At 40.8% G+C, this 27,538-nt stretch overlaps 1 protein-coding gene across 2 annotated transcripts in view; it reads left to right on the forward strand.

The window, feature by feature from the left end:
• NTPCR (nucleoside-triphosphatase, cancer-related) overlaps window positions 1–27,538 on the forward strand; it is a 175,361-nt gene that overhangs the window by 497 nt on the left and 147,326 nt on the right. The gene's annotated exons all lie outside the window — the stretch shown is intronic.

Genomic DNA, 27,538 nt, shown 5'->3' on the forward strand with positions numbered 1-27,538 from the left:
CGCAGCGCTAATCACAGGCAGTGAGACATTGCTCGATCTCTGCAGCCGCACATTGAGGCAATGTCTCACTGCCTGTGATTAGCGCAGCGCAGCACTCACTGACAGGCTCTGCCTGTGTTCCATGCAAACACACCTGAGCTCATCCCTATTATATATATATATATATATATATATATATATATATATATATATATATATATATATAATTTTTTTTTTTTTTAAACCACTTCAGCCTTGGAAGGATTTACCTCCTTAATGACCAGGCCTTTTTTTTTTTTTTGCTACATGGCACTGCATTACTTTATAGCGGAACATACTAAAAGGAATGACAGAATGGAATGCCCATAGACTTTAACAGGGAGATGGAATGCCCATAGAGAATAATGGAAAAAAAAATTCAGTTTGTGACACACTCTTTTGACATATAAATGTTTTTTTTTTTTAAAGACCTACTTTTAAATATCAGTGGCCATGTTTAATATTAGATTAGATGGGATTAATGTTGTTTTTTATGGCATAACAAAGGTAAATGACAGAGTGGAATGCCCATAGAGTATAATGGGAAGTAAAATATAAACTCATTTGCAAGCAAATCTGAGTGACATAGCAATTTATCCTTTACCACAGCTGTTCCTCAAGTAGAGTAGAAGATTGTAAGATTGAGATTATTTGGGATTACGGCTGTTTTCTATGGAATGACAAACATATGACAGAATGGAATGCCCATAGAGTATAATGGGGAGCAAGATGTGACCTGGAGTCAAAACCATTGGTCATATCAGATCAATCTTTAGCAGACATACTCCCTATGTCCAGTGGTGATGCCCAAAATTCACATTAAGTGGGATTATTATTGGTTTCTATGGAATGACATACATATGACAGAGTGGAATGCCGATAGAATATAATGGGAAGCAAGATGTAACCTGGAGTCAGAACCATTGGTCATATCAGATCAATCTTTAGCAGACATACTCTCTATTTGCAGCAGTGATGTCCAAATTTGAAATTAAATGGGATTATTTTTGTTTTATATGGAATGACAAGACATATGACAGAGTGGAATGCCCATAGAGTATAATGGGAAATAAAATCTAAACTCATTTGCAGGCAAATCTGAGAGACATAGCAATTTATCCTTTGCCACAGCTGTTCCTCAAGTAGAGTAGCAGATTGTAAGGTTGAGATTATTTGGGATTACGGCTGTTTTCTATGGAATGACAAACATATGACAGAATGGAATGCCCATAGAGTATAATGGGAAGGAAGATGTGACCCGGAGTCAAAACCATTGGTCCTATCAGATCAATCTTTAGCAGACATACTCTCTATGTCCAGTTGTGATGCCCAAAATTCAGATTAAGTGGGATTATTATTGGTTTCTATGGAATGACATACATATGACAGAATGGAATGCCCATAGAGTATAATGGGGAGCAAGGTGTGACCTGGAGTCAGAACCATTGGTCATATCAGATCAATATTTAGCAGACATACCCTCTATGTCCAGTGGTGATGCCCAAAATTCAGATTAAGTGGGATTATTATTGGTTTCTATGGAATGACATACATAAGACAGAGTGGAATGCCCATAGAGAATAATGGGAAGCAAGATGTGACCTGGAGTCAGAACCATTGGTCATATCACATCAATTTTTAGCAGACATACCCTCTATGTCCAGTGGTGATGTCCAAAATTCACATTAAGTGGGATTATTATTGGTTTCTATGGAATGACAGATAAATAATAGAAAGGAATGCCCATAGAGTATAATGGGAAGCAAGATGTGTCCTGGAGTCAAAACGATTGGTCCCATCAGATCAATCTTTAGCAGATATATTCTCTATGTCCAGTGGTGATGCCCAAAATTCACATTAAGTGGGATTATTATTGGTTTCTATGGAATGACATACATATGACAGAGTGGAATGCCCATAGAGAATAATGGGAAGCAAGATGTGACCTGGAGTCAGAACCATTGGTCATATCAGATCAATCTTTAGCAGACATACTCTATGTTCAGCAGTGATGTCCAAATTTCAAATTAAACGGTATTATTATTGTTTTATATGGAATGACAAGACATATGACAGAGTGGAATGCCCATAGAGTATAATGGGAAATAAAATCTAAACTCATTTTCAGGCAAATCTGAGTGACATAGCAATTTATCCTTTACCACAGCTGTTCCTCAAGTAGAGTAGCAGATTGTAAGGTTGAGATTATTTCAGATTACAGCTGTTTTCTATGGAATGACAGATAAATAATAGAAAGGAATGCCCATAGAGTATAATGGGAAGCAAGGTGTGACCTGGAGTCAGAACCATTGGTCATATCACATCAATCTTTAGCAGACATGCCCTCTATGTCCAGTGGTGATGTCCAAAATTCACATTAAGTGGGATTATTATTGGTTTCTATGGAATGACAGATAAATAATAGAAAGGAATGCCCATAGAGTATAATGGGAAGCAAGATGTGACCTGGAGTCAAAACCATTGGTCATATCAGATCAATCTTTAGCAGACATGCCCTCTATGTCCAGTGGTGATGTCCAAAATTCACATTAAGTGGGATTATTATTGGTTTCTATGGAATGACAGATAAATAATAGAAAGGAATGCCCATAGAGTATAATGGGAAGCAAGATGTGACCTGGAGTCAAAACCATTGGTCTTATCAGATCAATCTTTAGCAGACATACTCTCTATGTCCAGTGGTGATGTCCAAAATTCACATTAAGTTGGATTATTATTATTTTCTATGGAATGACATACATATGACAGAGTGGAATGCCCATAGAGTATAATGGGAAGCAAGATGTGACCTGGAGTCAACACCATTGGTCATATCAGATCATTCTTTAGCAGACATACTCTCTATGTCCAGTGGTGATGTCCAAAATTCACATTAAGTGGGATTATTATTGGTTTCTATGGAATGACAAACATATGACAGAGTGGAATGCCCATAGAATATAATGGGAAGCAAGGTGTGACCTGGAGTCAGAATCATTGGTCATATCAGATCAATCTTTAGCAGACATACTCTCTACGTTCAGCAGTGATGTCCAAATTTGACATTAAACGAGATTATTATTGTTTTATATGGAATGACAAGACATTTGACAGAGTGGAATGCCCATAGAATATAATGGGAAGTAAAATATAATCTCATTTGCAGGCAAATCTGAGAGACATAGCATTTTCACCTTTTCCACAGCTGTTCCTCAAGTAGAGTAGCAGTTTGTAAGGTTGAGATTATTTGGGATTACAGCTGTTTTCTATGGAATGACAGATAAATGATGGAAAGGAATGCCCATATAGTAGAATGGGAACCAAGATGTGACCTGGAGTCAAAATCTTTCAGCATACCAAATAAATCCTTAGCAGATATAGTATCCAAGTTTAGTGGCACGATTTTAAATCGAGTGTGTATGGATTTTAATTGTTTTATAAGGAATGAAAGAAGAAAATGCCCACAGAGCAGCCCTCAAAAATTACACTCGCCTGCTCACATTTTGCGAGTGGATTTTGAGGGCTGGCAGATGTGGGCTGCCTGGGGGGCCAGCACCACCAGTGGCGGCCCGCCCATAGGGGGCGCCCGGGCGCCGCCCCCCTCCCCCTAGGTGTAAAAAATAAAGTAAAAAAAAAAAGTTAAAAAAAAAGTTAAAAAAAAAAGTTAAAAAAAAAAAAACGGGCCCTTTAAGACATTTAAAAAAAAAAATGTCATTTAACAATTTAACATAGTGTACTGTGGCGCCGGTCACAGTGCACTATGAGAAGCGCCACGTCGATGCAATCACAAGATTGCATCCATGGCGCTTCATTTGCGGGTTAAAAACCCGCCTTGCGGCGCACAGCAGAACGCCGACTAGCTTCCGCCCGTAAAATCATTGTGATTCTACGGGCGGGAGCATTGTCAATCTTAGACAGGCAGGTCACTTCCGGCTTTCGGCTGCTTCACGAAACCCGGAAGTGACGTCGGCAGCTCCGTTCCTCAGCCCGAGCGGAGCTGCAAGACAGTGAGGCAGGAGGTGAGTCACCGCATAAAGGCTTTCTAGTTTCTACTTTGTTGAGAATGTTCATGCATTTAGCTGAATGAATGGAAAAAAAGCTTTCACAGCCAGAAAGCTTTCCCCAGGCCAGGCGACTTTTGCCGTGGCCAATCAGAGAATGAGCTCTGAAGGGGGAACTCCACGCCAAATTTCTGAAAAAAAATTTGACGTGGGTTCCCCCTCTGAGAGCATACCAGGCCCTTAGGTCTGGTATGGATTCCAAGGGGAACCCCCTACGCCGAAAAAACGGCGTGGGGGTCCCCCCCAGATCCACACCAGACCCTTATCCGAGCACACTACCCGGCTGGCCAGGAAAGGGGGTGGGGACGAGCGGGCGGCCCCCCCTCCTGAGCTGTACCAGGCCACGTGCCCTCAACATGGGGGGGTGCCTTGGGGGAGGGGGGGCGGGCTGCCCCCCCACCCCAAAGCACCTTGTCCCCATGTTGATGAGGACAAGGGCCTCTTCCCGACAACCCTGGCCGTTGGTTAACGGGGTCTGCGGGCGGGGGCTTATCGGAATCCGGGAGCCCCCTTTAATAAGGGGGCCCCGGATACCGGCCCCCCACCCTGTGTGAATGAGTATGGGGTACAATGTACCTCTACCCATTCACCTGTGAAAAAAAGTACAAAAAAAAACACAACACAGGGTTAAAATATTTTATTGCACAGCTCCGGGGGTCTTCCGTCTTCGGGGGTCTTCTCGCCGGACTCCTCCGCTATCTTCTTGTAGCTCTTTTGCTAGCGGAGGAGCCCGGCTTTCTTCCTCGCCGCCCGCCTCTTCTTCCGACTTCGGCGGCCTTGTCGGGTAGCGTGCTCGGATAAGGGTCTGGTGTGGATCTGGGGGGGACCCCCACGCCGCTTTTTCGGCGTAGGGGGTTCCCCTTGGAATCCATACCAGACCTAAGGGCCTGGTATGCTCTCGGAGGGGGAACCCACGTCAAATTTTTTTTCAGAAATTTGGCGTGGAGTTCCCCTTTCAGAGCTCATTCTCTGATTGGCCACGGCAAAAGTCGCCTGGCCTGGGGAAAGCTTTCTGGCTGTGAAAGCTTTTTTTCCATTCATTCAGCTAAATGCATGAACATTCTCAACAAAGTAGAAACTAGAAAGCCTTTATGCGGTGACTCACCTCCTGCCTCACTGTCTTGCAGCTCCGCTCGGGCTGAGGAACGGAGCTGCCGACGTCACTTCCGGGTTTCGTGAAGCAGCCGAAAGCCGGAAGTGACCTGCCTGTCTAAGATTGACAATGCTCCCGCCCGTAGAATCACAATGATTTTACGGGCGGAAGCTAGTCGGCGTTCTGCAGAGCGCCGCAAGGCGGGTTTTTAACCCGCAAATGAAGCGCCATGGATGCAATCTTGTGATTGCATCGACGTGGCGCTTCTCATAGTGCACTGTGACCGGCGCCACAGTACACTATGTTAAATGACTTTTTTTTTTTTTTCATTATGTCTAAAAGGGCCCGTTTTTTTTATTTTAGTTTTTTTTTACTTTTATTTTTTTTACACCTAGGGGGAGGGGGGGCGGCGCCCGGGCGCCCCCTATGGGCGGGCCGCCACTGGTGGTGCTGGCCCCCCCAGGCAGCCCACATCTGCCAGCCCTCAAAATCCACTCGCAAAATGTGAGCAGGCGAGTGTAATTTTTGAGGGCTGCTCTGTGGGCATTTTCTTCTTTCATTCCTTATAAAACAATTAAAATCCATACACACTCGATTTAAAATCGTGCCACTAAACTTGGATACTATATCTGCTAAGGATTTATTTGGTATGCTGAAAGATTTTGACTCCAGGTCACATCTTGGTTCCCATTCTACTATATGGGCATTCCTTTCCATCATTTATCTGTCATTCCATAGAAAACAGCTGTAATCCCAAATAATCTCAACCTTACAAACTGCTACTCTACTTGAGGAACAGCTGTGGGAAAGGTGAAAATGCTATGTCTCTCAGATTTGCCTGCAAATGAGATTATATTTTACTTCCCATTATATTCTATGGGCATTCCACTCTGTCATATGTCTTGTCATTCCATATAAAACAATAATAATCTCGTTTAATGTCAAATTTGGACATCACTGCTGAACGTAGAGAGTATGTCTGCTAAAGATTGATCTGATATGACCAATGGTTTTGACTCCAGGTCACACCTTGCTTCCCATTATATTCTATGGGCATTCCACTCTGTCATATGTTTGTCATTCCATAGAAACCAATAATAATCCCACTTAATGTGAATTTTGGACATCACCACTGGACATAGAGAGTATGTCTGCTAAAGAATGATCTGATATGACCAATGGTGTTGACTCCAGGTCACATCTTGCTTCCCATTATACTCTATAGGCATTCCACTCTGTCATATGTATGTCATTCCATAGAAAACAGCTGTAATCCCAAATAATCTCAACCTTACAATCTGCTACTCTACTTGAGGAACAGCTGTAGTAAAGGATAAATTGCTATGTCACTCAGATTTGCCTGCAAATGAGTTTAGATTTTACTTCCCATTATACTCTATGGGCATTCCACTCTGTCATATGTCTTGTCATTCCATATAAAACAATAATAATCCCGTTTAATTTGAAATTTGGACATCACTGCTGAACATAGAGAGTATGTCTGCTAAAGATTGATCTGATATGACCAATGGTTCTGACTCGAGGTCACATCTTGCTCCCCATGATACTCTATGGGCATTCCTTTCTATTATTTATCTGTCATTCCATAGAAACCAATAATAATCCCACTTAATCTGAATTTTGGACATCACCACTGGACATAGAGAGTATGTCTGCTAAAGACTGATCTGATATGACCAATGGTTTTGACTCCAGGTCACATCTTGCTTCCCATTATACTCTATGGCCATTCCTTTCTATTATTTATCTGTCATTCCATAGAAAACAGCTGTAATCCCAAATAATCTCAACCTTACAATCTGCTACTCTACTTGAGGAACAGCTGTGGTAAAGGATAAATTGCTATGTCACTCAGATTTGCCTGAAAATGAGTTTAGATTTTATTTCCCATTATACTCTATGGGCATTCCACTCTGTCATATGTCTTGTCATTCCATATAAAACAATAATAATCCCGTTTTAATTTGAAATTTGGACATCACTGCTGAACATAGAGAGTATGTCTGCTAAAGATTGATCTGATATGACCAATAATTTTGACTCCAGGTCACATCTTGCTTCCCATTATACTCTATGGGCATTCCTTTCTATTATTTATCTGTCATTCCATAGAAACCAATAATAATCCCACTTAATGTGAATTTTGGACATCACCACTGGACATAGAAGGGTATGTCTGCTAAAGATTGATGTGATATGACCAATGGTTCTGACTCCAGGTCACACCTTGCTTCCCATTATACTCTATGGGCATTCCTTTCTATTATTTATCTGTCATTCCATAGAAACCGATAATAATCCCACTTAATGTGAATTTTGGACATCACCACTGGACATAGAGAGTATGTCTGCTAAAGAATGATCTGATTTGACCAATGGTTTTGACTCCAGGTCACATCATTCTCCCCATGATACTCTATGGGCATTCCTTTCTATTATTTATCTGTCATTCCATAGAAAACAGCTGTAATCTGAAATAATCTCAACCTTACAATCTGCTACTCTACTTGAGGAACAGCTGTGGTAAAGGATAAATTGCTATGTCACTCAGATTTGCCTGAAAATGAGTTTAGATTTTATTTCCCATTATACTCTATGGGCATTCCACTCTGTCATATGTCTTGTCATTCCATATAAAACAATAATAATACTGTTTAATTTGAAATTTGGACATCACTGCTGAACATAGAGAGTATGTCTGCTAAAGATTGATCTGATATGACCAATGGTTTTGACTCCAGGTCACATCTTGCTACCCATGATACTCTATGGGCATTCCTTTTTATAATTTATCTGTCATTCTATAAAAAAATAATAATAATCCCACTTAATGTCTAATTTGGACATCACTAACAAACATAGAGAGTATGTCTGCTAAAGATTGATCTGATATGACCAATGGTTCTGACTCCAGGTCACATCTTGCTTCCCATTATTCTCTATGGGCATTCCACTCTGTCATATGTATGTCATTCCATAGAAACCAATAATAATCCCACTTAATCTGAATTTTGGGCATCACCACTGGACATAGAGAATATGACTGCTAAAGATTGATCTGATATGACCAATGGTTCTGACTCCAGGTCACACCTTCCTTCCCATTATTCTCTATGGGCATTCCACTCTGTCATATGTATGTCATTCCATAGAATCCAATAATAATCCCACTTAATCTGAATTTTGTTTCAAATTTTCTCTTTATTATTCTTTTTCAAAATTATCCATAATACATTCTGGTACATTTACTACATCATACATAAAAAACTCTCTCAATATATAATACATTTACTAACATATCCCCATACACTCAAAAATAATAATAAAAAAAAAAAAAAAAAAAGAAAAAAAAAGAAAAAAAGGAAACCCCCCCCCCCCTCTCTTCTTAACATCTTTCCCTCCTTCCCCCCCTCCCTATCTATCCCCCCTCCCTCTAATATCCCATTTCCCCCCTCCTATCCTCTCTCTCCCCTCCCCCTCCCCCACCCCACATTATAAGTATTCCCTCATTCCACTAGAGGACCTAAACTCTTCCCATTGTTTCCATACAATTGGTAGTTGATTATTTATATATCCTTCTACTCTTATTTGTTTTTCCATAAAGCATATTTCGTTCATTTCACATATCCATTCTCCTATTGTTGGACTCATAGTTTCTTTCCATTTACGTGCTATTATTGTTCTAGCTGCTGTTGTCATATGTTGTATTATCCCCTGTTTCATATTGTGTACTGTATCTGACGTAAGAGAAAATAATGCTATCTTCACGTCTGGAGTCAGTCTTTTTCCAGTCACTTTTTGATATATCTCAAAAATCCTTAACCAGAAATTTTTTACTTTCTTACAACTATACCAAATATGCTCCATTGTCCCTTTTTCTATCCCACATCTCCAGCATTTATCTGTGTTGCCTTTATTAATTATTTTTAGTGCCACTGGACTCCAATACCATCTCATTGTTACTTTATAGTTTCGTTCTTGATGTTTTAATGCCGTTGTGGTTTTGTGTATTATTCCTAATATTTTTTTCCATTCTTCTTCTACAATTATCTCTCCTAACTCTTCTTCCCACTTTTTTATTCCTATTAAGTCTCTAATATCTCCTGTGGGTAACAGTGATTCGTATATTTTAGATAGTTTATTTTTATGGTTCTGCTCCTTTAATATTATCTGCTCAAATTTAGTTAATGGTCTATTTATTAAATTTATATTGGTTTCAATAAATGTTTCTAGTTGGTGATATTGCAACCAGTGTTTTTTTATTTCTAATCCAAGATCGCTTAAACTAGGCATATTACCATCCACCAGGATCTGGATCAGTCTTATATTCTCCATCTTATTCCATTTCAAATAGCTAACACTTTCCATTGCTGGCTTAAATTCTGGGTTAGATATCAATGGGGACAAGGGTCCAGTCCTGGAGGATAGCTTTCCTTTTTTGAGCACCGCATCCCATATTTTTAAAGTAGCTCTCACAAAAATTGGTAGTTCCTTTTTTTTCTCCCTTAGTTCAGGTCTTATCCATGGCAGGAATTTTAACTGTATACCTGCAATATCCTCTTCCAGCATTACCCATTGTTTATTTTTACTGTCATGTTGCCAATTTATAATTCTAATCAATGATGCCGCTTGCATATATTTTAAAAAATCAGGTAAAGCCAAACCTCCATTTTCTTTTGTTCTAGTTAATGTTTCTCTTTTTATTCGGGAGGTTTTTTTTGTCCATATAAAACTATTTATAGCCTTCCTTAAATCCATCATTATCCTCTTAGATAAAGCAATGGGTAGCGTTTGGAATACATATAAGACCTTTGGTAATAATTCCATTTTTACTATATTTATTCTCCCTAACCATGATTGTGTTATTCTTTCATATTTTTGCAATTGTTTTATTACTTTACGTATAATCACATTATGATTGAGTTCTTGTATCTGCTTCAGATCCTTCGGAATCATGATGCCCAAATATTTAATCATCTCTTTCTGCCATTTAAACGGAAAATCTTTTTGTAAAAGTGATTGCATTTTATCTTCTAAAGTAATATTCATCATTTCAGATTTTTCGTAATTTACCTTGAAGTTACTTAATTCCCCAAATTTATCAAGTTCTTTTATTATATTAGGGATTGTTATAATAGGATTTGTTATATAAAGTAATAAATCATCAGCGTATACTGCCAATTTATACTCCTTATCTCTAATTTTAATCCCTTGTATATCTTTATTTTCCCTTATTGCATTAATTAGATGTTCCATTACTATTATATATAATAAAGGAGATAGGGGGCATCCTTGACGGGTCCCATTTGATACCTTTATAAACTCTGAAAGCATCCCGTTTATTCTTATTTTGGCTCTTGAGTTGGCATATAGTGCCATAATTCTGCATAACATCCTAGGGCCCAGTCCTATCTGTAATAATGCCTCTTCTAAGAACCGCCATCCCACCCTATCAAAAGCCTTCTCAGCATCTATAGTTAATAAACAGGCTGGGATGGCGGCTCTCTGAGCATATTCCATAAGCGTACATGTCTTTATTATATTATCCCTGGTTTCTCGCCCTTTTATAAACCCTGTTTGATCTAGCTTTATATGTTCCGGCATTCTTGGGGTTAATCTATTAGATATAATTTTTGAATAAAGTCTAATATCGATATTTGTTAATGAAATGGGGCGAAAGTTTTTACTTAATGTATGATCTTTTTCTGGTTTCGGAATAAGTATAATGTGAGCTTCTGTACTCTGTGGTGCAAAGGTTTGCGTTTTAGTTATTGAGTTATATGTTTTTTCAAGTAAGGGTATAATTAGATTTTGAAATACTTTATAAAACCTTGCTGTATAGCCGTCTGGTCCTGGGCTCTTTCCCAGGGCCATTTCGGCTATTGCCTGTTGTATCTCTTCCCTTGAGATTTTTTCTTCCATTTCCTCAATTGCTTCTCTAGAGAATCTGGGCAAGGCTGTCTCGTTAACATATTTTCGAATCTCTTCCCCCCTTTCCTCCTTTTTATTTTCCTGCTGTATTTCTATATTATATAGTTTATCATAATAGTTTTGAAATGTTTTTATAATTTCAGCTGGATCGTGTGTTATTTCCCCGTTTGTTTTTAAGATCTTTACTATAGATGTTGTAGGTTGTTGGTCTCTCAATGTTTTTGCTAGTAGTTTCCCCGGTTTATTTCCATATTGATACCAATGTGTTTTATTCCTATCCCTTATCCGGAGAGACTCCTCATCAAGCACGGCCTGTAGCTCAATTCTTTTATCTTTTAAGAGTATATAATCCTCTGGCTTCATTTTCTGTTTGTGCTTATCTTCCAGTCTCCCAATTTCCAACAGCAATTGAGTTTTCCTTTGCTCTTTTTCCCTTTTTACTCTACTTCCGTGCTTGATGAACAGTCCTCTTAATACGCATTTTAAAGCTTCCCACTGTATGGGGGGTGAGGTATCATCTTTATCGTGATTTAACTGAAATTCCCTTATCTCTCGCTGGATATCCTCAAAACATTTTTTATCTTTAAGCAGGTTGTCATTCAAACTCCACCTTCCTCTTGTTTTTACAAATTCCGTTATTGCTAACTCTAAATATATGGGTGCGTGATCTGACCATAAAAACCCTCCTATATTTGTTGTTGGTTTCAACAATAGCCCCTTTTGGTTCAGGAAAAAGTAATCTAACCTATGATAAGAGTCATGAACATTTGAGTAATATGTGTAGTTCTTTTCTTTTTGATGTTGTACCCTCCATATATCAACCATTTGATGTTTATCTAATAATTCTTTAAATTCTTTTAGATGTTTATTTTCCCTTTGAGATTTGATATTGGTAGTGTCCCTTTTCATATCCATTATAAAATTCAAATCACCTCCTATTATTATTATTCCTTCTGCACTATCCAGTGCGTTCCTTAGGATTTTTATCCCTGTCTTAACCTGTTCATAGTTTGGCATTCCACTCTGTCATATGTCTTGTCATTCCATATAAAACAATAATAATCTCGTTTAATGTCAAATTTGGACATCACTGCTGAACGTAGAGAGTATGTCTGCTAAAGATTGATCTGATATGACCAATGGTTTTGACTCCAGGTCACACCTTGCTTCCCATTATATTCTATGGGCATTCCACTCTGTCATATGTTTGTCATTCCATAGAAACCAATAATAATCCCACTTAATCTGAATTTTGGGCATCACAACTGGACATAGAGAGTATGTCTGCTAAAGACTGATCTGATATGACCAATGGTTTTGACTCCAGGTCACATCTTGCTTTCCATTATACTCTATGGGCATTCCTTTCTATTATTTATCTGCCATTCCATAGAAAACAGCTGTAATCCCAAATAATCTCAACCTTACAATCTGCTACTCTACTTGAGGAACAGCTGTGGTAAAGGATAAATTGCTATGTCACTCAGATTTGCCTGAAAATTAGTTTAGATTTTATTTCCCATTATACTCTATGGGCACTCCACCCTGTCATATGTTTGTCATTCCATAGAAACCAATAATAATCCCACTTAATGTGAATTTTGGGCATCACCACTGGACATAGAGAATATGTCTGCTAAAGATTGATCTGATAGGACCAATCGTTTTGACTCCAGGACACATCTTGCTTCCCATTATACTCTATGGGCATTCCTTTCTATTATTTATCTGTCATTCCATAGAAACCAATAATAATCCCACTTGATGTGAATTTTGGACATCACCACTGGACATAGAGAGTATGTCTGCTAAAGAATGATCTGATATGACCAATGGTTCTGACTCCAGGTCACACCTTGCTTCCCATTATACTCTATGGGCATTCCACTCTGTCATATGTTTGTCATTCCATAGAAACCAATAATAATCCAACTTAATGTGAATTTTGGACATCACCACTGGACATAGAGAGTATGTCTGCTAAAGATTGATCTGATATGACCAATGGTTTTGACTCCAGGTCACATCTTGCTACCCATGATACTCTATGGGCATTCCTTTTTATAATTTATCTGTCATTCTATAGAAAAAAATAATAATCCCACTTAATGTCTAATTTGGACATCACTAACAAACATAGAGAGTATTTCTGCTAAAGATTGATCTGATATGACCAATGATTCTGACTCCAGGTCACATCTTGCTTCCCATTATACTCTATGGGCATTCTACTCTGTCATATGTATGTCATTCCATAGAAACCAATAATAATCCCACTTAATCTAAATTTTGGGCATCACAACTGGACATAGAGAATATGACTGCTAAAGATTGATCTGATATGACCAATGGTTCTGACTCCAGGTCACACCTTCCTTCCCATTATTCTCTATGGGCATTCCACTCTGTCATATGTATGTCATTCCATAGAATCCAATAATAATCCCACTTAATCTGAATTTTGGACATCACCACTGGACATAGAGAGTATGTCTGCTAAAGACTGATCTGATATGAACAATGGTTTTGACTCCAGGTCACATCTTGCTTCCCATTATACTCTATGGGCATTCCTTTCTATTATTTATCTGTCATTCCATAGAAAACAGCTGTAATCCCAAATAATCTCAACCTTACAATCTGCTACTCTACTTGAGGAACAGCTGTGGTAAAGGATAAATTGCTATGTCACTCAGATTTGCCTGAAAATTAGTTTAGATTTTATTTCCCATTATACTCTATGGGCATTCCACTCTGTCATATGTCTTGTCATTCCATATAAAACAATAATAATCCCGTTTAATTTGAAATTTGGACATCACTGCTGAACATAGAGAGTATGTCTGCTAAAGATTGATCTGATATGACCAATGATTCTGACTCCAGGTCACATCTTGCTTCCCATTATACTCTATGGGCATTCCACTCTGTCATATGTTTGTCATTCCATAGAAACCAATAATAATCCCACTTAATGTGAATTTTGGACATCACCACTGGACATAGGGAGTATGTCTGCTAAAGAATGATCTGATATGACCAATGGTTTTGACTCCAGGACACACCTTGCTTCCCATTTTACTCTATGGGCATTCTACTCTGTCATATGTTTGTAATTCAATATAAAACAGCCGTAATCCCAAATAATCCCAATCTTACAATCTTCTACTCTACTTGAGGAACAGCTGTGGTAAAGGATAAATTGCTATGTCACTCAGATTTGCTTGCAAATGAGTTTATATTTTACTTCCCATTATACTCTATGGGCATTCCACTCTGTCATTTACCTTTGTTATGCCATAAAAAACAACATTAATCCCATCTAATCTCAATATTAAACATGGCCACTGATATTTAAAAGTAGGTCTTTAAAAAAAAAAAAACATTTATATGTCAAAAGAGTGTGTCACAAACTGAATTTTTTTTCCATTATTCTCTATGGGCATTCCACTTTGTTCCATTATTCTCTATGGGCATTCCATCTCCCTGTTAAAGTCTATGGGCATTCCATTCTGTCATTCCTTTTAGTATGTCCCCTTTATAGCTACTTTCACATTGAGGTGCTATAGCGCTAAAAATAGTGCATATAAAGCATCTCTGCTGTCACTCCAGTGAGTGCTTTCATACTGGAACTGTGCACTGGCAGGATGCAAAAAAAAAGTCCTGCAAGCAGCATCTTTGAGGCGCTTCAGGAGTGGTGTAAACACAAAAACAGTTGACAATTAACAAGACAGATGCCTTCCCCCTACTCCTTTCCTAGCAGAGATGGCAACCATCTGGATTTTTAGTTTGTAAGAGCAGTAAGCAAATACAGAATGAATGCTGGGCTCTCCAGCAAGTTACAGTATATATTAAAGCATGGATGTTTCCTGTATTGAATGTTCTATTGTAAAATATGGTTTATGAACTTAATATACAAAGATACAAAGTGTAAGTGTAAGTTTTAGTGGTGCCCCGAAATTTCCACAGAAAGAAGAAAATGTGCCAATTAATGGCACTGAAAAGGGGTCCGTCTTGGGTTCCGCACATTGCGGGGGGTGTCATCGATCCTCCGCCCCTCTCCTCCCTCCTCATGCAGTACGGTGATCTCCCTGTGTCACGGAGCTGAATTGTTCGTGCAGCGGCAGTAACAATGTCCAGCCTCCTGTGATGGATGGCACACTAATCCAATGCCGGAACTTTGAATCAGTGTGATGTATTACAGGAAGCGGGGGGACGTTGTTACTGGGGCCACCCAGTCCGGGAAATTCAAATCCAGCTCTGTGACACAGCGGGAGATCACCGCTCTGATCTAGGCTCTGGGGAAGCTGCATCTGAAGGAGTGCTTTTGAGGCTGCATTGATCTCTTGTATCATGTCTGCAGTCTCTGACCATCTCCTGTATCATGTCTGCTAGAGGTGCACTGAATGGAAATTCTGCTAATGTTATTAGCAATGTGTTTAACTACTTTAAGGCTGGTTTCACACCTATGCAGTTTTAGTGCATTTTGCAGATTTCACTACAGTCCATTTAACATGGTTTCCTATGGAACACTTTCTGTAGTGCAAATCTGCAAAATGCAAAAAGCACTAAAAATGCATCAGTGTGAATCCAGCCTAAGACCGGGCCTCCTTTTTAGATGTGGTGTTTACAAGTTCAATTTTTTTTTATTTTTTTGCTGGAAAGTTACTTACAACCCCCAAACATTATAAATTTTTTTTCTAACATTCTAGAAAATAAAATGGCTGTCATTGTAATACTTTCTGTCACACCATATTTGCACAGCAGTCTTAAAATAAGACAGCAGTAAAGTTAACCCAATTTCTTGTTATATTGTGAAAAATAATGTTACGCCGAGTAAATTGATACCCAACATGTCACGCTTTAAAATTGCGCCCGCTTGTGGGATGGTGACAAACTTTTACCCTTAAAAATCTCCATAGGCGACATTGAAAAAATTCTACCATTTGCATGTTTTGTGATACAGAGGAGATCTAGGGCTAGAATTATTGCTCTTGCTCTACCGATCGTGGCGATACCTCACGTGTGGTTTGAACACTGTTTTCATATGCGGGCACTACTTACGTATGCGTTCGCTTCTGCACGTGAGCTCGGCGGGAACGGGGCACATTTTACAATTTTTATTTTTTTCTTATTTTACCTTTTACTTTTAATTTTTACACTGTTTAAATAAATAAAAATCTGTCACTTGTATTCCTAGCTGCTGCCATAACAACGATAGCCGTCCCCAAAGTAGGGATGGACATCGGCGTGCGGCTGTCCGGAAGTGGTTAAGTAAGAGATTGCAGACATGATACAAGACATGGTCAGAGACTGTAGACTGCATTTTTCTCGAGCTTTTATTGCACTAAAGGTGCCAATAATGGCTAACAATAAATTCCTATTAATTTAAATTGATAATATTTAATTTGAATAGAATACAATTATATATAAAAAAAAAAAATATTTTTTAAAAACAAATTTTTGGTTTTTGGCACCTAAATTTCCATTGAGTGCACCCCTAGTAAGTTTAAAAAAATGTCAACTTTCAATAAAATAAAATTACGTTTATCAAAAACCATTGTATTTCGATTTTGCTTTTAAATAAAAATGAATGGGAGTGGGGGATAGCTGAAATAGAAATCTCAATTGCCATGTAGAAAAAACAGCAAAAAATGTAAAAATGAAGACAACCTTGATTTTGAAATGCCAATAGGAGGAAGAACAGAAGAGAAATATGTATAGCAAAAAGCAGTTCCACCTCATACACATTACTAGTTGTGTTGAACAAAAAAAAAATTGACCGCTCAGGTCGGAACCTCTGTAATAAAAATCTGATGTTAGTACAGCGATCTTCCCTGCTGTGCTATTGTGTTCTGACAGAGGGACACCCCCCCCCCCCCCCCACGCTAGAACAGCTCAGATCTGCTCAGAGCGCCAATCAGCAGACCTTTTTTCCTGTCATGGCCCTGTTGGACCGGCTGCTGCACACACAGTTCGATGTCACCCGATGTGTACTAGGCTTTAGGGTAAAGAATAAATGGGCTGGTCTAGTATGGTGTACCACATCCCAATTGGAACATAAATATCACCAAAAGAGAGGATGAACTTTGTATGATACACATCGCAGTCTTTATAGTAAAATCTATTTCCTTTCATTAAGGTCACAATTGATTAATAAGGTATTTGTATATAAAACTCATATTGCTCAAAGGCGCAGTTAATATATAGCCTCATTGTTAAAAAAAAAATTCCCCAACCCACACCTATCTGTATTGGGGAGTATCTGTATGTTTTATGTATGTGCATATTTAGCCCCTGTGTTATGATATCAGTAATAGTATAGCAGCAGATTCAGACGCCCCCAGCCTGCAAAAACTCATAGGATGCATTAAGGTGAAAAAACATGAGAGTTTACAACCCCTTTAAATGCAGCTATACCAGTGCCCATGAATTGCAGCCCGATCACACAGTTGCTGGGGTTGGGCTGCTGGTCATGGGGATCTTGCTGCTAGGGCCAAGGATCTGGCTGTTGGAGCTAGGCTGCTGGTCCTGGGGTCTGGCTGCTGGTCCTGGAGCCTGGGGTCTGGCTGCAATGGGGTTGGTGAGCCATCCCAGTCAGAATTCCCCAGAAGGAAGGGGGTGAGCGGAGGCAGAGAGAAGACTGCACTGCCCATAATCTGCAGGTTGTAGCAATTAAAAGAAAAACTTTCCCCAGTCAAGCAGACTCTTTCTCCTCTTTCAGGTGCCACTGCACAGTAATCTCCTGTGCGACATGTACATGACAGTCCTGATCTGCCCAGCAGATTGATATAGAAGAGACCGGGATTGTCATGTACTTGTCGCACAGGAGATTACTGTGCAGTGGCACAGTAATCTCCTGTGCGACAAGTACATGACAGTCCCGGTCATGTACTTATTTTTTCTTTTGTTTTTATTGCTATAGCCTGCAGATCATGGGCGGCGCACAGTCTTCTCTCTCTCTTTGTCTACCCTCCTCCTTCCCTGCTGAATTTGCCAGGCCAACCCGACCTTGAAGCAGAAATCTGGCCAAAATGTTTTTTCCAAGTCCTTTTTGCTGATCTCCTTCCTTCACCCACTTTGCCATCCATGTTCTTCTGAGCTCAGTAGTTCCTCTGTAATAGGCTCCTGAACTTGCTGGAAAACGTATTACCTGCTGACTTCCTGTTTGTAAGACCGCTGGCTTCTATCCCTCTCCTCAGCTCAGCCAGCGGTCTGGCACGCCCTGTTGTAGTCCCATGAAACCCGAGCAGGAGGAAGCAGACATGGAGAGAAGGGTTCTCGCGGCCCCTGGTCTGTGCCGCCCATGGAAGAGGTGTCCTCCTTCTCTCTCCTATGCTCCCTGACAGTCACCACCCCAACTCCACCTCCTCTCCGTCCCCGCCACACCTGTATCTCTGTGCAAAGCGGGGATTATTGTCAGTATTTACTTGTATGACACATCGGGGATCTCCCACTGTGTCCGGTATTGTATATGAGAACACCAATGCTGATGAACCCACTTCCCTGCATTTATAGGAACAGTGCACTGTCAATCATAACTGTGGGGTCCGAGGCATCAGCGCTCAGCGTTTTTCATATAACAATAACGGACACCGCGGGAGATTCCCACTGTGTATATACAAGTAAATACTGATGATAATCCCCGCTCTGCACTGGTGGTCCCTGACAAGTGCCACTGGCGGTCCCTGTCACGTTGGTCCCTGACAAGTGCCACTGGCGGTCCCTGTCACGTTGGTCCCTGACAAGTGCCACTGGCGGTCCCTGTCACGTAGGTCCCTGACAAGTGGCACTGGCGGTCCCTGTCACGGTGGTCCCTGACAAGTGGCACTGGCGGTCCCTGTCACGGTGGTCCCTGACAAGTGGCACTGGCGGTCCCTGTCACGGTGGTCCCTGACAAGTGGCACTGGGGGTCCCTGTCACGGCGGTCCCTGTCAAGTGGCACTGGCGGTCCCTGTCAAGTGGCACTGGCGGTCCCTGTCAAGTGGCACTGGCGGTCCCTGTCAAGTGGCACTGGCGGTCCCTGTCACGTTGGTCCCTGTCAAGTGGCACTGGCAGTCCCTGTCACGTTGGTCCCTGTCAAGTGGCACTGGCGGTCCCTGTCATGGTGGTCTTGGACAAGTGGCATAGGTGGTCCCTGTCAAGTGGCACTGGCGGTCCCTGTCACGTTGGTCCCTGTCAAGTGGCACTGGCGGTCCCTGTCACGTTGGTCCCTGTCAAGTGGCACTGGCGGTCCCTGTCATGGTGGTCTTGGACAAGTGGCATAGGTGGTCCCTGTCATGGTGGTCTTGGACAAGTGGCATAGGTGGTCCCTGTCAAGTGTCACTGGCGGTCCCTGTCACGCTGGCCCCTGTCAAGTGGCAATGGCGGTCCCTGTCACGCTGGCCCCTGTCAAGTGGCAATGGCGGTCCCTGTCACGCTGGCCCCTGTCAAGTGGCAATGGCGGTCCCTGTCACGCTGGCCCCTGTCAAGTGGCACTGGCGGTCCCTGTCATTTAATTTAAATGTTTTTATTAAATGCATTAATGTAATATTATATTAATATGCATTCATATTAAAATGCTTTGCATTTATAAGGCTGTAACCTTTCATTATGTATGGCTTGCTGGATCATTTGGCTGGCCAAAGACCAGAGCGTTTTTTGCGATTCAGCACTGCGACGCTTTAACGGACATTTGCACGGTTGTGCGACGTGGCTCCCAAACAAAATTGACATCATTTTTTTCCTCATAAATAGAGCTTTCTTTTGGTGTTATTTGATCACCTCCGCCTTTTTTTATTTTTTTGCGCTATAAACAAAGCGCCAATTTTGAAAAAAAACACATTATTTTGTACTATAATAAATATCCCCCAAAAATATATATTAAAAAAAGTTTTTTTTCCCTCCGTTTAGGCCGATGCGTATTCTACATATTTTTGGTAAAAAAAAATTGCAATAGGCGTTTTATGATTGGTTTGCACAAAAGTTATAGCATCTACAAAATAGGGGATATTTTTATGGCATTTTTATTAATCATTTTTTTTGTACTAGTAATGGCGGTGATCTGCGATCTTTATCGTGGCTGCAACATAATGGCGGACAGGTCACACACTTTTGGCGCTATTTTGGGACCATTCACAATCTTAAAGCGATCACTCATGGAGCTTGCAGCAGTGTCACGCACGCGCCGATGGGTGGAAAATTTAAAGGGACGCACCTTTACGACCATTTGCCTGTCCGTGCCATTCTGCCAACATAAATATTTGTGAGGCGGTCGGCAAGTGGGTAAGAAACTTTACAAATGTAATAACTGTTTAGTGTTTTGTGTGTGTTGGGGGGGGAGGGGGGATTTTTTGAAAAGGAAAAGGGAGGAAGGGGAATCTGACGATTCAGAAAAACCACACGTCACAATCAGTATTTTACCACACTTGAATAAAGGGCCTGTGCAAGCAAGCCTTCTTAGAGATTCCCATAAGTTGATCCAATAGAATACTCTATAAGAGATAACACATGTTACAATATATGCATCCATATTACTGTATCTACTTATATATTATATTATCATACTGACCAGGACAGGTTGTATGGGGGATCAGGGCTAGTTACAGTGCCTTGAAAAAGTATTCATACCCCTTGAAATTTTCCACATTTTGTCATGTTGCAACCAAAAACGTAAATGTATTTTATTGGGACTTTATGTGACAGACCAACACAAAGTGGCACATAATTGTGAAGTGGAAGGAAAATGATAAGTGGTTTTCCAATTTTTTTATGAATAAAAAGTGTGACATGCATTTGTATTCAGCCCCCTTTACTCTGATACCCCTAACTAAAATCTAGTGGAACCAGTTGCCTTCAGAAGTCACCTGATTTTAGTAAATGGAGTACACTTGTGTGTAATCTCAGTATAACAGCCGTTCTGTGACGCCCTCAGAATTTTGTTAGAGAACCTTGGTGAACAAACATGAAGGCCAACGAACAGACAGATCAGGAATAAAGTTGTGGAGAAGTTTAAAGCAGGGTTAGGTTATAAAAAAAATATTTGACACCATTTCACGGGTGCACAAAAATGTTAGGTTTGGCATGTTGGGTATCTATTTACTCAGTGCAACCTCGTCTTTTATATTTTACCAAAAATATGGGTAATTTATTGTGTTTGTTTGCCTTAAAATTCACGTTTGTGTGTTTTTTTACAGAAATGTTGTATTTCTTAGACCTTTGCGGTAATTTTGTGTGAAAAAAATGCAACTACCACTATTTTATTCTCTAGGTATCAACCTTTGGGAAATATGTAATATTTGTGGGTTTTGTGTAATCTTCATGTGTGCAAAAAAAAAAAAAAAAGCAAAAATGCCTCTGCCAGCGAAAGGGTTATTACAGTACTTTGTACAAAATCCTTTGTGGGTAATGACAGCTTCCAGATGCCTCCTGTATAGAGAAACTAGTCGCATGCATTGCTCCAGTGTGATTTTGGCCCATTCTTCCACACAGTCTTCAAATTTTGAAGATTCCGTGGACCTCTTCTATTAACTCTGATCTTTAGTCTTTCCATTGGATTGGCTGGGTGCTTCATTTTCTTTCTTTGAAACCAATTGAGAGTTTCCTTTTGTCTTGTGGAAATATCCACCCTCGTTTCATCTTCATCATCCTGGTAGATGGCAGCATATTTTTATCAAGAATGTCTTGGTACATTTTTCCATTCAGCCTTCCTTCAATGACACGAAGCTTTCCGGTTACCTTTATGCTGAAAACAGCCACACGCATGCATTTGACCTCCAAACATGGTGTGTATTCTGACATCCAAAGAGTTCAATTTTGGTCTCATCTGACAAGACTATATTCTCCATGTATTTCAAAGGCTTGTCTAAATGCTGTGCAGCAAACTTTAAACGAGCTTCAACATGATTTTTCTTCAGTAAGTCTTGCTTAGTGAGCCTGCGTACAGGCCATGGCGGTTGAGTGCATTACTTATTGTTTTCTTTGAAACAATTGTACCAGGTCTTTCTGAAGCTCTCCACAAGGTCTTGAACAACTCTTCTGATAATTCTTTTCACTCTGTCAGAAATCTTGCGAGGAGCACCTGGTCGTGACTGGTTTATGGTGAAGTTATGTTCTTTCCTCTTCTGGGTTATGTCCCCAACAGTGCTCACTGAAACATTCAGAAGTTTAGAAATCCTCCTTTAACCAATGCCATCAATATGTTTTGCAACAATAACGTTGCAAAGGTCTTGAGATAGCTCTTTGCCTTTACCCATCTTGAGATGTTTTCTTGTGTGACACTTTGGTAATGAGACACATTTTTTATAGGCCATCAGTTAAGACTGAGCCAGCTGATATTAATTTGAACTGACAAAGGGCAGGATTGCTTTCTAATTACTGATAGATTTCAGCTGGTGTTTTGGCTTTCCATGCCTTTTTGCACCTCCCTTTCTTCATGTGTTCAATACTTTTTTTCCCTGTGTCATTCCATTTTTTTTTTTTTTTACACATAACTTAATTTCTAAACTTATTTGTTTTGGTTTCTTTGTATGGATTGCAGGGGTTGTTAACGACTTGTGGTGAAAATTTCATGTCAATAGCACAAAGGTTTCTAAAGAGAAATATATTTACCTAGAAAGTGTTCAATACCTATTTTAACCACTGTATATCCTTCTCTTGTGAGGGTAAAATTAGAGATCTCTGCTAGAAATTAACCACACCTCCTCTCTGTAGCTGCACAGAAAGCAAAAAGCACAAACACTTCTGCAAACAGCCATGCGATAATACAAACCGAGCAGAATAAATGGGGGTATAATATATTTGCATTGCAGGGTCCTCCAGGGGTGAAGGAAATTGTTGGAAATCAAAATCAAGCCAGCAATACAGCCATGCCTGTGGCACTTGTATAGCAAATATGGTGATGATTAGAGGTCGACCGATATGGGTTTTTCTCTGGCCGATGCCGATATTTAGAAATCATGGCGGCCGATGGCCGATATATGATGCTGTTTTTTTTTTTTGGGGGGCCGATATGTTAGGCCGATTTTTTATTTATTTATTTATTTATTTTTTTTTTTAATCCCCCTTCATCTCATAAAACCTAACAGACACCTTTCCCACTGGGGCGTTTTTTTAGGCGCTTTTGGGCTAAAAATAGCGCCTGTAAAGTGCCTGCAAGACGGCTTCCCTGCAGTCTGTGTGAAAGACAGAGTGCTTTCACACTGAGGCGATGCGCTGGCAGGATGTTAAAAAAAAAAAAGTCCTGCAAGCAGCACGTTTGGAGTGGTGTACACCGCTCCTCCACCATTCCTGCCCATTGATATTAATGGGCACCACTGCCGAAGCGCATGCAATGCGATTTGGCAGCGGTGCTTCACGGGCGCATTTAACCTCTTCTTTGGTCGCTAGCTGGATTATATGCGCCCCACTAGCAGCCAAATAGCACTGCTAAAATGATGGTAAAGCGCTGCTAAAACTAGCAGCATTTTACCATCAACGCCTGCCCGCTCCAGTGTGAAAGCAGCCTATAAAATAAAAACAGGTAGTCAAAACTTTTGGACAAAAAAAAAATGGGCTAACTTTACTGTTTTAATTTTTTTAATTATTTTTTTTAATCATTTAGTGTATTTTTTTTTTCCCAAAAAAATTGCATTTGAAAGACCTCTGCGCAAATGCCGTGTGACATAAAATATTGCAACAACCGCTATTTTATTCCCTAGGGTCTCTGCTAAAAAAAAATATATATAATTTTTTGGGAGTCCAAGTGATTTCCTGGCAGAAAATACAGGACTTTTACAAGTGTCAGAAAAGATTTAAGCCCCGTACACACGAGAGGACTTATGTCCGACAGACTTCCGAAGGAGTTCTGCCGGAGTTCTGCCGGAGTTTTGCCGGACTTTTCAGCTGAGCGGACTTGGCCACACACAATCACACTAAACTCCGACGGATTCGAACGTGATGACGTACGACTGGATTCGAATAAGGAAGTTCATAGCCAGTAGCCAATAGCTGCCCTAGCGTCGCTTTTAGTCCGTCGGAATAGCATACACACGAGCGAATTTTTCGAAGGGACCGGGTCCGGTGGAGTTCCGTCTGAAAAATTTGAAGCATGTTCCATATTCTAAAGTCCGTCAGACTTTGGTGAATCAAAAGTCTGTTGCAGCCCACACACGATCGAATAGTCTGACGGAATCAGTCCGTCGGACTTTGGATGTTGAAAAGTCCACTCGTGTGTACGGGGCATAAGGCCGCGTACACACGGGCGGACTGTTCGCCCAACTTTGTCCGCTGAACAGTGTTTGGGCGGACAGTCCGCTCGTGTGTGGGCTTTCAGCGGACAGTTTCAGCGGACAGTTTGACGGACAAGGTTTTTCGGAGTTTCCGAAAAACTGTCCGCTGAAACCTTGTTTCAGCGAACAGTCCGCTCGTGTGTAGGCTTGTTCGTCAAACAAAGTTGCGCGCATGCTCAGAAAGGATTTTCACGCCGAAAGCTATAATGCAGTGTATAGGACGTCGTATTTTTCGTCCCGGCGTACGTGCCGTTCACGTCATCGCGCACGGTTTCAGCAAACTGTTCGTCCGTCGTGTGTGGCCATGTCCGTCCATGCTAAGTTTGAGCGGACTGTTTGCCGAAACTGTTTGATGGACAAAGTTGGGCGAACAGTCCGCGCGTGTGTACGCGGCCTAAGTCTTTAAATGGTTAAACTGAGGACTCTACAAGCAGAGTTTTCATTCATTCAAGTGTAAACATTGTATCTTTTTGCTCTTTTCTTGGCAAACTGCCCAGAGAGGAGACAAGTCCCTTCTATGAAGACTCAGGCAACTTGCACTGACTTCTATTACAGAAGTCATTTCCAAGTCGCGCTGTAGTTCTAAATCAGCCTTTTTATATCAGCTCAATCGGCCGATGCCTATTAATTAAAAAACGGCAAATATCGGCCGATATATCGGTCAACCTCTAGTGATGATGACTTAAAGCAGGGGTCTCCAAACGTTATAAACAAAGATCCAGTTTACTGTCCTTTAGCCTTTAAAGGGGGGAGGGGGGTGTGGCCAGTGGAAGTAGAAATTGTCCTGGAATCAGTGGGTGTAAACAATGCATCTTTGGCATTAGGGGGAGGAATAGTGCCCCATTGTTGGTGTTAGTGGAGTAGGAGGAAGAGCGCTCAATCATTGGTGCAGTTGGGAGGAAGAGTGTCCTGCCTCAGTGGGAGGAATCAAGGACCAGATAAAGGTAGCAGAAGCTGCTTCTACAGGCTTTTTGAGCTCTCATTTTTTGGAAAATCCCCTCCATGTTAGCCTATGTGTCCATGCACACTATAGCTTTTTCAGGAGCTAATAGGCATATGAGCTTATAGGCAGAAAAAACCCCCTCACCAAAGTTGTTTTTTTGAGAGGAGTTTTCGAGCAGAAAAGACACCTAAGCTCCCCAAAAAGCTAAAAAAGGTAACATTTTAAGGTTTTTTTTTTCATGAACATTTAAGCTTTTTTTTTTAATACAGTAGTTAAAGCGGGGTTCCACCCTAAAGTGGAACTTCCGCTGATCGGAACCCTCCCCTCTTCCGGTGTCACAATTGGCACCTTTCGGGGGGGGGGGTGGAGATATTAGGTATTTACACCCACTTCCGGGCATAGACTCCCGTGGGAGTCTATGCCTCTTCCTGTCCTGCCGCGCTGTCTGCTGGGACACACACGGGTCCCAGAGACAGCGCGGACAATTCCTATTGCGCTGCGTGACTCGCGCATGCGCAGTAGGGAACCGGGAAGTGAAGCCGATTCGCTTCACTTCCTGATTCCCTCACCTAGAATGGTGGCGGCAGCAGCCGAGAGCCGAGCGATCGATCGGCCTCGGCATCGCTGGACCTCGGGACGAGTGAGTGTCCATTTATTAAAAGTCAGCAGCTGTAGTATTTGTAGCTGTGTAGCTTTAAGAAAGTAGTTAAGAAAATATTGTCTGTTTATTGGAAGTCCTTAGCAGTACAGGAAGGTACTGGTGGTCCTGCCTTCTATTTTTATTTTATTTTTATCAGACTGTGTGTGCTCTTGAAGGCTTGTCATGCAGCTGTGTGCTGATGCTCTTTTGCAGCCAAGAGGTGACACCTCAGTGGGCACAGATGGACAGCAAGCAGAGGGAGGATAGAATTAAAGTTCCTTCTTTTTTTTTTTTTTTCTTCTTTTTTTTTTTTTGTAAAGTTGGCATTTCCTTCATACTTATTTTATTTGTATTTTTTTTTTTTTAGGATATTTTCTCAGCTCATCATACATGTTTGCAAAATATACAGAAGAAAAATGGTTCAAAAGTAAAGGATATGTCCAGTAGCGACTGTGACGAACGCGGGTGTCAGATCCCTGCCCTCCTCGCTAACTGGCGACAAGGGACCGGCCAACCTTACACCCCGCTGTCACTTACGTAACAATGCCACACTCAGCTGCACCCAGCACAAAGATTTTCCAGCTTGCGGGACCACAATCTAGGTGCAGGCAGCCTGAGAGCGATTGTCACTGGGCTAATTACACAATTAACCCTTTAACTGCCACCACCCCCGTTTAAAAGCCAGAGCCGGGGGGACTCGTAATTTTAGCAATACCAATTATAAGTTTAGAATAAGCGCCTGCAACACACACTGCCACCACAGACAGGTCTGCTCAGTGCCTTACTATACCACAGTAGCGCCCTTTTAAGAGACAGGTTCGTTTATAGTTTGCATCAAGAGCTTTAAAGACAAGGTTAACACTTTTCAACATAAGGATTTATTATGAAAAGGTCAAGGTTGGTGCAGATAAAACATTTACAGAAAAAGGATGTTTCAAAAAATAAAGACAATATACAGCCACAAAGAAATAAGGTAGAATTGAGAAGGAAGAATACTTGCAGTTAATGTCCAAGGGTTGATCAGAGTTCAATCGATTAGCAAAGGTAATCGGTTCTCAAACTTGGCAGATGTTCTTTCTTGGATGGTAAAAGGAGAACTGACCATTGCCTTGGCCTCTCCTCTTTTCTGTCAAATCAAAAGGGGTGTTGACAGCGACCAGTGACCAATCGTCTGGTCATCTTGTTTAGGGGTTGGTTGCTGGGAGGTGTCTACACTCATGACCCTGTCCCAGGTACACTTTATGATACATATTCATATCTCTGCCTCTCTATTGTTTATAGACTGCAGATATCCATTTTAGTGATCAGCATGATATTTGCTTCAAAACAAGTCCACACATGACAGGTTTCCCATTTCAGGGTTACCTAGGAAGAGTAAGGGGTCCCAGTGGCTTCCCATATGACCTGACATAGGGGTGTTTGGACTTGAAGTGTTAGAAATTATCCGAGGAAACCAAATATATGGCTTTGAAAGTTATAAAAAATGTTGAATTTTCCAAACTTTACTAATCTTTCTGCAGTCTGTGGTTGGAAGTATTTACGACGGGTATCTGTTTGTTCTCTGAATGGAGAAAGTGACAGTTT

Source organism: Lithobates pipiens, unplaced genomic scaffold, assembly GCF_037356315.1.
Source record: "Lithobates pipiens isolate NorthernLeopardFrog02 unplaced genomic scaffold, aLitPip1_a1.2 Scaffold_18, whole genome shotgun sequence".
NCBI classification, from domain to species: Eukaryota; Metazoa; Chordata; class Amphibia; order Anura; family Ranidae; genus Lithobates; species Lithobates pipiens.